Source organism: Miniopterus schreibersii (genome assembly GCF_964146895.1).
Source record: "Miniopterus schreibersii genome assembly, chromosome: X".
NCBI classification, from domain to species: Eukaryota; Metazoa; Chordata; class Mammalia; order Chiroptera; family Miniopteridae; genus Miniopterus; species Miniopterus schreibersii.
In genome coordinates, this window is record NC_138104.1 from 106,434,906 (window position 1) to 106,445,150 (window position 10,245).

The 10,245-nt window shown below is 48.9% G+C and overlaps 1 long non-coding RNA gene across 1 annotated transcript; it reads left to right on the forward strand.

The window, feature by feature from the left end:
• The first annotated feature begins 1,419 nt into the window (after window positions 1-1,419).
• LOC308551528 lies at window positions 1,420-9,675 on the forward strand. The gene is made up of 2 exons (XR_013998047.1): window positions 1,420-1,836; window positions 9,435-9,675. It is a non-coding gene; the product is annotated as an uncharacterized lncRNA (long non-coding RNA).
• The last annotated feature ends 570 nt before the right edge of the window (window positions 9,676-10,245 follow it).

Sequence of the window (10,245 nt, forward strand, 5' to 3'; positions counted from 1 at the left end):
CCCTAGGAACCCACTCGGCGGCTGCGAGGCCATCTATCACGTTGTCTCAGGCAGGGCGAGCGATGCAGCCTACGTTCCTAATGAACCAGCGGAGACTCCGAAGATTTCAATTTGCGCTTGGTAAGTGAGTTACGACGCCCTCGCTCTCTGTTAACGAGCCCAGTGGATCGTTACGCGGAGGAATTTTTTAAAATTGATTTTTAGTGAGAGGGAGAGAGAGAAAATGATTGGTTGTTCCCGTTATTTCTGCATTCATTGCTTATTTCTTGTATGTGCCCTGACTGGGGGGTCGAACCTGCCACCTGGGCGAATCGGGACGACACTCTAACCAACTGAGCTACCCAGCCAGAGCCCAGAATTAAATTGTAAGCGTGAACACATTGGATAAATTGACGAAGATGCCCTTCGGGGTGACAGAGTTTCCTGAAATGACATCCTAGGCCAACCAGCGTCTTGGAAAATATAATTTGGGGAAACCAGAGCGTGTGCAAATAGAGGGTGTCCCTAAAAAAAAAAATGGGCACGCATGCTTTGAATAATTACAAAAATAATGTTTATTAAAATACATTTCATTTTGAAAACTGAGCTGTCAGCGGTTAAAGTGTATATACATATTTTTTGGAGACGCCCTGTAGAATAAATGACTCTAAAAAGCGATGTTCTATCTTTTGGGGGAGGGTTCAGATGATCGATTTTAAAGCTGAAATATAGCCCGGCCGGCGTGGCTCAGGGTTTGAGGGTCCAGCTATGAACCAGGAGGTCGCGGTTGGGTTCCCGGGCAGGGCCCATGCCCGGGTTGTGGGCTCGATCCCCAGTCGGGAGCTTGCAGGAGGCAGCTGATCCATGACTCTCATCATTGATGTATCTCTCTTTCTCTCTCTCTCTGAAATCAATAAAAATATAGTTTAAAAAAATAAAGCTGAAATATATATATATTTTAAAATTATTATTAGCCAGGCTCCCTTGCGAAGGCCTGGGTGAAAACGGGACGTCTGGTATACCCACCGGCCTCCCACAGGTGATGCCTCCACGTGGACCCCTTCCGACGCCCCGTCAGGTGTCTCCAGCCTGACCCTGGGCTCTGAGGATTGGAACCAGCTCCTTGGGGTCTCCCTGGGGTACCAGGGACGATGTTGAGGCGCCTTCCTCAATGGCACCGAAACAAGTCAAGGCTGCCCGTGAAGAGAATTTGCAACCACAGCTCCCCGGTGGCATCAGCTGGCACTGTCCCCGAGGCCCTCCGTGGCCGGGACGAGCCCCGCGGCTCACGCACGCCCGGGCCCATTCTTTCTCTTTCCCCGCCCGCCACGGGCAATGCCAGATGTCGTCCCCCAGCACAGCCCCTCCGGAGCTCTCCCTTGCAAATCAAGACCAGATGTCTCCCGGTCTTTATCTTAACAAGCACAGATTCCGATTAACCCGGAATTTGTAGTCCCGCAGAATTAGTTTGATTTAGCTCTGTCTCAACAACTAAGCCGCGTTTAAGAATTACACGCCGGGGGGAGAGGGGAAGGAGAAATTCGGAACACATGTGTGAGCCTCATTTGTCGAGCAGACAGAAACATCCATTAGAATTACCTTGATTGGCCGGGCCGAGGTCTGCGCGGCCCTTTGAAAAACGCCGGTGATGTCATCGGTCGCCCGCAATTCCCCCCTCGGGCCCTCGACGTGCGGAGACGGGTATGTCCCTGTCCGTCGGAGCGGAGCAGCTCTGCCCCGGTGAACCTGTTAACGGGGTGCACAACCCCGCGTCTCCGGAACACGGGGGGAAATTTGAGACCCTGGGCCCGTCCCCCCGGAGGAAATCACAGGACGCAGAAACAATAAGCGTCTCCGGTGAGTAGAATCGATCCAGACATTTATTTTTTATTTTTTTTTTTATTTTTGGAAAGAACCCCGGGGTGATTAAAAAGGTTGCCTGGAAGGATTTTTCGACCATATACGGAGGTGGAATCCAGGAACCATCTGCCGCCTACCCGTTTCGACTTGGTGAGGCGGGAGGACCTGGTGCCAATTACCCGTCAAGGGCACACCGTCCAAGCGCCAGGAGCGAACCCAGTTTCTCAGATCGCCAAAGGCGGAGCTCGGGGATTCCGACGGCGGGGTGCTTACGGCGGGGGGGGGGGGGGTCTTCTGTGGCCTCTCCTCTGCACGGATGTTTCCTTAAAGGAAACATTCCATGAGGAATATTCGTATAAAACAAACATCTTGTGCCGGGATTAATAACATCAAGCGGGCCTGGACGGCACATGCTGGGGTTCGTCTTGGGAACGGGAATGTGGGCCTGTGTCCGGGGCATGTTCCTGGGAGGCGGGGATGGGGGGACGGTCGGCCGGGAGGTGTGTGTGTGGGGGGGGGGACGGCCATCCGGATTCCACCCCGATGCCTCTTCTAGCTTCATAAAGGGTTTCATTGAAACCCTGAACCTTTTGATAGGTAATTATAGGCAGGAAGCCAAGCGCATATGAATTTTATATTTACGGTCCCTCCCGAGGTCACCCTTGAAATGCCAAAAACGGGCTTCGGAAGTACGTCAGTGTGTCGTTTTTTGTTTTTTTTTTAAATTTTAAATTATTTTATTTTAACCGGGCTTCCTCCGCTCTGGCCCGGCGCGGGCCAGCTACGAAACACACACACACACGCAGAACAGATGTTTCACGGGACACATCGGGGATCTGACCACGGCCCGGGCATTGCCCCCTGACCCCCCACCCCCTCGGTGACATCTCCACACACAGGACCCCGTCTTTCCATAATGTGGTGCTGGGGGACATCCAGGAAGGGCGTCCGGGGCAATTCCACTCACATCCCTCCGTCTTTTGCTTTTTTTTAAGATTTATCTTTACGGTTGGACGTATGGGAGACGCCTCCTTTTATGTTCCCCGTGGGGCCCCCTGCACCCCTAGAGTCGCTTCTCTAACTGCTAGACGGAGGCCCCGTTCGTTGTTTACGCGGATCACGGAGCTAAGAAAACACGCACATAGACGTGAATGTCACGAGAACAGTGTCCGGCGGTCGTTTCCTGATTCCTGGCTTTTTCGGGGTTTTTTTGTTTGTTTTTTTTTGCAGCACCTCTGGTGGGAGGTCCCGCCTTCCATTCCACGCTCCCCTTGGCTTTCTTGTGTCTCCCCCAGGGCCCCATGCGTTTCTCTCTTACTGCACCATTTAAAAATATATATATATATGTTTATCTATTATATATATTAAATATATATATTTATCTATTATATATTAAATATATATATTTATCTATTATATATATTAAATATATATATTTATCTATTATATATATATTAAATATATATTTATCTATTATATATTAAATACATATATTTATCTATTATATATATTAAATATATATATTTATCTATATCTAAAAATATATTTTTAGATATATTTTATTGATTTCAGAGAGAGAGAGAAACGGATCACCTGCCTCCTGCTTGCCCCCGACTGGGGACGGAGCCCACAACCCGGGCATGTGCCCCAACCGGGAATCAAACCCTGATCTCCTGGACCATAGGTCGATGTTCAGCCGCTGAGCCACGCCCAGCTGGGCTACAATTAATATTTTTATTAATATTTATTTTCGAGAGAGAGGAAGAGAGACGCGGATGGGAGAGTGGGACATCGGACCCCCTACCGGGCACAGAGCCGGTGACCTGGCGCATGCAAATGATGCTCTAACCAAACCGAGCCACCCGGCCACGGCTGTCTTTTTTTTTTTTAATCCTAGGAGATGTCAAAAACACAGGAGAAAAAAAAAAAAAACGCAAAAAATTTTTTAAAATGGCCCATAGCTTTCTCCCCTGGAAGAAAAACCCCGAATATTGGCATCCGTGCTGTTCTGCTATTTCTTTACGGTTGTTGGTTTCAAGATGCAATTGTTGGATCCAAGGGGGGTGTGCGTGTGTTTTTATTTTTTATTTTTTAATCGGCACTCGAGGATATTTTTGCCATTGATTTTCAGAGACAGCAGAAGCGAGGGAGGCGGGGGGAACAGAGAGAGAGAAACATCGATGTGAGGGAGACACGGCCAGAGGTCGCCTCCCAACAGGGGCCGGGCGTCGAACCTGCAACCCAGATGCGTGCCCTTGACCGGGAATCGAACCCGTGACCCTTCAGCATGCAGGCCGACCTTCTAACCGCTGAGTCACGCTGGCCTGGGCAAGGTTACCGGGTGTTTTTAATGATTCTTGTCTAGAAAGCGCTTTCCCGAAAGACTGTCCTAATTGGATATCGCCTCCCGAAAACAGTGCGCACACCAGCGGAATCATTTTGGGGAACAGCAAAAAAAAAAAAAAAAAAAACCAACAATTTGCAAGACTCAGAAGAGGCCTCATCGTTTTAGAGAAAGAATTTCCATCATGTTTCCTGGAGTCAAACATTTTCTTTTGATTAGTGGCCATTTGTCTCATGCCCTTTGGCTTATATATATATATATATATATATATATATATATATATATATATATATATATATATATTTTTTTTTTTTTTTTTTATTGGGGAAAAATTATCTTTTATTTGAAACAGTCCTTTATGGATTAATGACATTTCTGGAGTCTAATGCACTTGCCATATGTTCCTCGTCCTCTCTTTAATTTAGTATATATTTTGCGACGCACCGAAGTCCTGGATTTTTTGCATTTTTCTATGGAACGAATTAGAAAACCCGCCTTCGTCACATCATCAATTCTCAGGGAATTTCTTCAGCGTCGTGGCTCTGTCTTTTCATCTGCCCGTGTCCGGCTGCTTTCGGTTTTTGGTGCTTTTATGAAAAAGGGTTTTATTGCCTGCTAATGCATGTTCGCTCTCTTCACGGCTCCTCAGAACCAGCTTGGCGTTTTTTTACCAATTGATTCTCACTTAAAAAAAAAAAAAAGCATTTTGCGATCGCTCTTACCATTTCCCAGCTTAAAAATCCCCCGAGGGATGAAGCCCGTATTTTAATTTGGGAAATATCGACGCACATATTCAACGTCTGCGTTGAGAAAGGCAACAGGCCTCTCCATTTAGATACTGTTTTATGTGCATCCGTAAAACTTGGTAATTTTTACTTCCAATGCCTTCGGTACGTTTCTTATCAAGCGTGTGGCTCGGCATTTTATATTTTCCTGCGGCGCTGATGTTACCTACAGGCCCTTCGCGTGGCGATATGAACGTACAGCTCATTTCAACGCTTAAAAGAATCTGCAGAAATGAATCTTTTTTTTATTTTTTTGGTCAACGCCTGCGGGTTGTGGGCTCGGTCACCCCGTATTTTCCGCCCCTACCCCGGAGCTGTGGTTTCTTCCATCAGCGTGAACACGTTGGGGAGAGGGACTCGGGTCCCTGGGCGCCAGCCCGTCGATGCATCTTTGCTGAGATGCTGCTTTAAGGTGTCCGGGGACCATTCAGACACGTGTGTGCAAATAGTACAGTTGCTACAAGACCCGTTGGCCCTGGCCGGCGTGGCTCAGTGGTTAGAGCGGCCGCCCAACCAGCGAAAGGTCATGGGTTCGAGTCCCCGTCAAGGGCACCTGGGTTGCAGGTTCGACCCCAGCCAGGGGGCATGGGTGGGAGGCAACCAATCGATGTGTCTCTCTCCCTCCCTCCCTCTCTCTCTAAAAATCAATGAGTGGAAATTAATAAAAAAACATAAAAATAAAAAAAGAGCTGTTAGCAGGGAAGTGAGAAATCTTACCGGGTCCTGTGAGCCCTGGGCATGGAAAAGGGGCCCCACGCTCACCCGACGGGCTCAGGGGAGGCCTGCGGGCGGCCCTGCAAACTCAGAGGCCTAAAGGAGCCCCACGGGATGGTCTGAAAGGAAAACTTTCTAACGAAAAGCAGTTTATGGAGGGTCCTCAGGTCCTAGGCCTGAATCTTCCTGACAAAGGTCCATCTTTACCGGAACTGAGCCTGTCTATTGTCTTTTTGCATCTACGATCACATATCCTTGGGATGACAGAGTAATTTCCCTTTTCCCGGACCCCTCAGGGCACAGGCCCTGCTCTGCAGAGACCACAGGCCCCCTCATTGTCGTCAAGTTAATTGCTGACTGTTAACTATCCTGCACCCACCGGAGTAAAAGACGTGTGTCCATCACTTTATTTTCTGCCCAACCCCAGAGGTTTCCCCGCTTTGCTTCCTCCCGCCTCCCTCATCTGTCCCCCGTGGATTTCACGGGACCCCCTTACGTCTCCTCTTTGCATAAAACAAGGGGCAGAACTGCCATTTTCCAGAGCGTTTCTCAATCTGTGGAGATTTTGTTTCCCGGCAATCGTTTCACTCAAATAAACACATGAAAATTCTCTACGGGTTGGGACATTTCTTACATCAACAGCCCCCCTAGAAGACGTTCTTGGGGTGTCTGCTTGGGAAGTAGACTAGCCCGAAATGCAGCTTAGGTCAGGAAGGGTCACTCTGGGTCTGAGCGCCGGGCCCAGCCCTCTGGTGGTAACTTTCCCAGTCGCAGATCCAAGGAGCAATGTGTTTGGTGAGGTTAGAGCCCCCAGAGAAGGAGGCAGATTTGAATACGAAAGGCCTCCTTACAAAAGCCGAACCCCTGCCCAGCTGGTGTGGGCAGGGTCCCCCGCTGGCTCTTTGTCTCGTTCACAATGACCCTGGGCCCCTGAGACCGGCCACAGTAACTGCTAAAGCCCCGCAGAATCCTGCCTGCCTGCTGGGTTGGTGCACAGCCCCAACTAAATAACCAAGGAGGTCCCTTCGTTGGTGAATGCTTCCCCTAAAGAAGGGTCACAGGGATTCAGTTCTGAGGGTATCCGAGGCGCTTTTCAAGCAGAATTTTATATTTCGAGAAACTGTTACAGTCGAAAAAAATCAAGGGTAGGAAGGAAACGTATGTGAGAGCTCCCCGACGTCGAGCCGGGATGTTAAAATATTTGTCTGTTTCAGGGTTTCTCAGCCTGGGCACCACTGAGATCTGGGGCTGGGTGACTCTCCGATGTGGGGCTTCCTGGGCTCTGTGGGGTGTTGAGGAGCCTCCCTGGTCTTCGCCCATCAGATACTGGGAGCTCTTTTGCCCCAATTTCAAGAACCAAAAATGTCTTCAGATGTTGTCGAGTGACCCCTAGAAGATAAAATCACTATGGTTGTCAATCACTAGATGGATAGATATATACATAGATAGATGATAGGTAGATAATAAAGAGATACATGACTGCATGGATGGATGGATGGGTGGATGGATGGATGGATGGAGGATGGATGGATGGTGGATGGATGGATGGATGGATGGATGGATGGATGGTGGATGGATGGATGGATGGATGGATGGATGGTGGATGGATGGATATATGGATGGTGGATGGATGGATGGATGGATGGATGGATGGATGGATGGATGGTGGATGGATGAATGGTAGGTGGATGGTAATGGATAGATGGATGGATGGTGGGTGGATGGATGGTGGATGGATGGTGGTGGATGGATGGATGGATGGTGGATGGATGGTGGTGGATGGATGAATGGATGGTGGATGGATGGTGGTGGATGGATGGATGGATGGTGGATGGATGGATGGATGGATGGTGGATGGATGGATGGATGGATGGTGGATGGATGGATGGATGGTGGATGGATGGTGGATGGATGGATGGATGGTGGATGGATGGTGGATGGATGGATGGATGGTGGATGGATGGATATATGGATGGTGGATGGATGGATGGATGGATGGATGGATGGATGGTGGATGGATGAATGGTAGGTGGATGGTAATGGATAGATGGATGGATGGTGGGTGGATGGATGGTGGATGGATGGTGGTGGATGGATGAATGGATGAATGCTGGGTGGATGGGAAGGAAGGAAGGAAGGAAGGAAGGAAGGAAGGAAGGAAGGAAGGAAGGAAGGAAGGAAGGAAGGAAGTCGGGCACATATTAAGGCTGAGTCAGATTCCATTCTGTGGCTAAACCACACTCTCTTATCTATCCATCCATCCATCCATCCACCATCCATCCACCATCCATCCATCCATCCACCATCCATCCACCATCCATCCACCATCCATCCATCCATCCACCATCCATCCATCCATCCATCCATCCATCCATCCACCATCCATCCATCCATCCATCCACCATCCATCCATCCATCCATCCATCCACCATCCATCCACCATCCATCCATCCATCCACCATCCATCCATCCATCCATCCATCCACCATCCATCCATCCATCCACCATCCATCCATCCATCCACCATCCATCCATCCACCATCCATCCATCCATCCATCCATCCATCCACCATCCATCCACCATCCATCCACCATCCATCCATCCACCATCCATCCACCATCCATCCATCCATCCACCATCCATCCATCCATCCATCCATCCATCCACCATCCATCCATCCATCCATCCATCCACCATCCATCCACCATCCATCCACCATCCATCCATCCATCCACCATCCATCCATCCACCATCCATCCATCCATCCACCATCCATCCATCCACCATCCATCCATCCATCCATCCATCCACCATCCATCCATCCATCCATCCATCCACCATCCATCCACCCACCATCCATGGACACTTGGGTTGTTTCTACTTTTCAGCTATCGTGAGTAACCCTGCCGTGCCCATGGGTGTGCAGATATCTGTTAGGGTCTCCGCTTTCCATTCTTTGGGGTCTATGCCCAGAAGTGGGATGGCTGAGTCACAGAGTGTGGCTCTGGTTTTGAGGGTAGTGGCACCACCTTGAGCCTTCAGTAGGTGACATATGCCAGCCCCTCCTACGGGGTGGCATAGACTAGGGGGCCAATAGATTGCTTATTGCTATCTGTGCATTTGAATGGCAGAAAAACCCATGGAGGTCCACTCCGTAAGTCTGCGGCTTATTTGCAAATTACCTTTAACCTGTGTGGAGCGTAAGGATATAAATGCCAGCACTTCCAGTCCCCGCTACAAAGTCATTTCTAGCCTTTTCGGCTGTTGCCTTGAAGTGTTTGGATAAAAACAAATGCTTGGCAGCCCCGATAACAGTATTTATCTTACCTCCATTTCATCATTCATGGGCTAGTCTCCGTATATTAACATGGAGCATCGGTTGCAATAAGAGACGGAGATTTTATTATTTATACGCAATAAATGCACTCATTAATAATTGATGGGATTGCACAGACGAGTGCTCCAATAAATATAGCAAATTATTAATTTATAACCACTGGGGGGATGTATAAAATTCCAGTAAATACCATCTTTAATCAACTACAGACTTGAAACAAAAAACACACACACACACACTTCAGTTCTTGTTTATCTGTGTCCCCTAATTGAATATTTATATATTTGCCTACTGGCGGAAGTAGAGTCCCTCTTGAAACAGAGCCATCGCCCAAAAGGAGTGCAAAGATGTTGAGTGAGCGGACGCATTCGTCATGACTTAATCTGCTAATTAAGATGCCATTTCTACGTTCAGAGTAGCGACCATCATCTGGAGGACCCAAAATACACCGTTTCTCGACAGCCTATTTACAGAGGGCAACTCGACCTTCAAAGGGTCCGGCTCAGCCCAATTTGTCGGTTTTTTTGTGTTTTTTTCCATTACAAAAATTGAAATCAAGACATTCGTCTTAAGCTGGGAAGATGCGTGTGTAATAGCTAGCGTCTTGCTGCGTAACAAACAGGCCCGGAACTCATTGGCTAAAAACAAGGTAAAATTAGTTTCTTTCTGTTTCTTTGGGGGGGGGGCGTTTAATCCTAACTCAAGGATATTTTCTCCATTGATTTTTAGAGACAGGAGAAGGGAGAAAGGAGGGGAAGGAAGCGAGAGAGAGAGACGTCAATGTGAGAGACACATCAATTGGTTGCCTCCTAGACGTGCCCCAACCAGAGGCGGGGATTGAACCTGCATCCCAGGCACATGCCCTTTACTGGGAATCAAACCCACGACCCTTCGGTCCATGGGCCGACCCTCTAACCACTGAGCGAAACTGCCCAGGGTGGTAAAATTAGCTTCTTGGCCCAAACTCCCGTCTGTAATCACTTGGCCAGGCCATAAAGGGTCTTGACTTGTCCGTGGTCACCGCATCGTGGCTGTGGCCTCATCGATGGTTAGGACCTTCCTCTTGGGAGCTTTGGACGATGGGTGTCCACTCGGCATCGGGTGCTGGCCCCGATGGGGGACACTGCATTAGAAACAGGACTGGGAAAGCCCTCTGTCCACCCGGACTGGAGACGAGCGCACTGCGTGTTTCCAGCCTCAGACATCGGGGTGCCTCAACTCTTAG